Genomic DNA, 2,890 nt, shown 5'->3' with positions numbered 1-2,890 from the left:
TTTTAATTGTATAATGTTAGCATGCCCAAAGGGGTTTGGTGGCCAGTTGATCTTGGACCCCTAGAGGTTTCTTTTGTCCTTACTAAGGAGTATTTGGTTCTTCTCCTCCGTTGTCTTCTGGTGTTTTCTGTTCTGTATTCACAACATGCATGGTCATTTTCTTTGTTAAGCGCCTTGGGGCAACCTTGTTGTGAAAGGCGCTATATAAACATAAATTGAATTGAATTGCAATTTACAGGAAATTCTGTATTTCTTTGTCAATGTCAGCCTTTTTTGCAAGATACCTCCCAAGAAATGTCGTGCCTATTTAGAAAATTCAAAAGTTTCAAAAGTAAAAGGTATAGTATTTTGTATTTTATTTTCTAATATTTAACCATTGATTTAGTAAATCAACAGCAGTCTTGTCTCTTATTACATAAAAGATGACATTACAAAATATCAAAAATACAGTTGTGACAGTAACACACCTGTTGGACCTGTGTTTGTACTTCAAAGGGCTGTGAAAAAAGATCTATCAGTGATGATATTATCATAAAACAGGTGAAGGATTCAGACATATTTTAGAGAATATACATACCTCAGGAGGAAATTCCTTTTTTTCCATAATTTTGAGTTAAAGGTCTTTGGAGATGTACAGTACAGCACAGCAGCTGATGGGTAGTGGAGTGATTACACACCAATTACTACAGTCCTATTTTCCCCTTTCTTGCTGATTGTCACAATTGTGATGTTCATGAAATCATACATGATTGCCTTTTCCTGAACAGTGTGATAAGAGTGTGGAGGTGTTAATTCCTGTCCTCTATGCTAAAAATTTCAGCAGGAATTCCCTAATCTCCTCCTGCTTTTTTGTTCTCTATTTGTGAGTTGACTTTCATCACCTCAGTGTTAGTAGAGTTCCAAGCTCATCTCTGTTTGGGTTTTGTGGGATGCAAATGAATATACTATTATTAATAATGTATTATTGATTGAATAGATGTTATCATAATGCTCCTTCCAAAAGACATTGACCGTTTGCCTTTCTTTGACCAGGTTTCTTACTTTCTTAGATATCAAAAGGATTGGATACATGGGTACTAAACCTTACTTGTCGTAAAGAAACATCTGCAAGAAACATCAGCAAGATGTTGCATTTTCTTTGTTTATTCTGTCCAATACCCATTCCTTATGTCAAGAGTTTCCCTCTGAACCTCTGCCTTCTGATCGTAGGTCACTTTATTTTTTTCTTCTATTTGTGGTGTGGGTTACTTTGCCCAGCACAGAAAGTCTTGCTCTTGTGATCAATCAAGTTCAAGTTCATTAATGACCTGGTCATTTTTCATCAACTTCCTGGTATAAAATCCCAGTTATACTGGAGTATACTATAGCCTCTGCATGCATTGGTATATTTGTCTTCCTGTTATGAATGTTTCATCTGTTATTGTTCCTTTTTCCAAATGATACTTGAAAATTGCCTCTTAAGCATAACAGCACCATTATGAATGTCACCAGTCCATAGCAGTATCAAATGAGTATGAAGTTTGCAGGTTTTGTGCAAGCATGGTCAATCACTGAGTACTAGTGTCACGCACTGGAGGAATTGCAAGAGGACACACTACCAGATGCGTCAAAAGACTGTTTGCAGTGTAACGGGGGGAAGCTCCCATCTTACTGCCTTAATGTGGCACGCAATGATTCCCATCCCCTATGTCTCTTGAAGAAGTCCAGGTCCAGCAGATGATTTACTCTAGCAGGCAAAGTGCAGCACATAGGTCAAGGCCCAAGGGCCTGACAGATATCTTCTGTGTATATTAGCCTGCAGCCATATCACTCTGCAACTCACAACTGGCTGCCCACTGAAGCTAAGTAGTGGAAGCCTGGTCAGTACCTGGATGTAAGACCTCCTGGGAAAAACTAAGGTTGCTGCTAGAAGAGGTGTTAGTGGGGCCAGCAGGGGGCACTCACCCTGTGGTCCATGCGGGTCCTAATGCCCCGGTATAGTGACGGGGACACTATACTGTAAACAGGCGCCGTCCTTCGGATGAGACATAAAACTGAGGTCCTGACTCTCTGTGGTCATTAAAAATCCCAGGGCGACTCTCGAAAAGAGTAGGGGTGTAACCCCGGCGTCCTGGCCAAATTTCCCATTGGCCCTTACCAATCATGGCCTCCTAATAATCCCCATCTATGAACTGGCTTCATTACTCTGCTCTCCTCCCCACTGATAGCTGATGTGTGGTGAGCGTTCTGGTGCACTATGGCTGCCGTTGCATCATTCAGGTGGGTGCTGCACATTGGTGGTGGTGAAGGGGATCCCCATTACCCGTAAAGCGCTTTGAGTGGAGTGTCCAGAAAAAGCGCTATATAAGTGTAATCTATTATTATTATTATTATTATTATATTAAGTGTATTGATGTCAAGTACACATGTTTACACAAGTTTGGAGACTATGAAAAACTCAGTGGTTACAGCCATATAGTCAGTAGCCATGAACAAATAACTGCGTTACCATGGGAGCTCTTGATAAGCTAGATTGAAAAGCCTTCAGACAGAGTGTCCCCAGCAATTTGTGATTCTCGTCTTGATATTTGCCATGACGTTTTTCAGTTAGAAAAACCCATCTCAAGATGCAGTTAGTAACTTGCACAGTGGGGCAAGTGTTGTGTTTTTAATGCTTGGTCCTATATGGAACCAGGGATCAGTGGGAGTGCAGCAGTAGTAAAAAAAAACAACCAGTGCTTTTTTTCAGCTTGCTCACATACAACAACACAATGACACAATATGGTTTTCCATCCCATTATATTACCTCCACTTCACGGAAAGCCATTGAATTATTATTAGGACCACTGCTCTCCCTAATTTATATCATTGATCTACATTGTTCTAAAGTTAGTAAAATACTAAAGTTTGC

This window comes from Atractosteus spatula, chromosome 19, assembly GCF_055471065.1.
Source record: "Atractosteus spatula isolate fAtrSpa1 chromosome 19, fAtrSpa1.hap1, whole genome shotgun sequence".
In the NCBI taxonomy this organism is placed as follows: Eukaryota; Metazoa; Chordata; class Actinopteri; order Semionotiformes; family Lepisosteidae; genus Atractosteus; species Atractosteus spatula.
The sequence above is the reverse complement of the archived record's forward strand: the minus strand, read 5'-3'. Positions refer to the sequence as shown.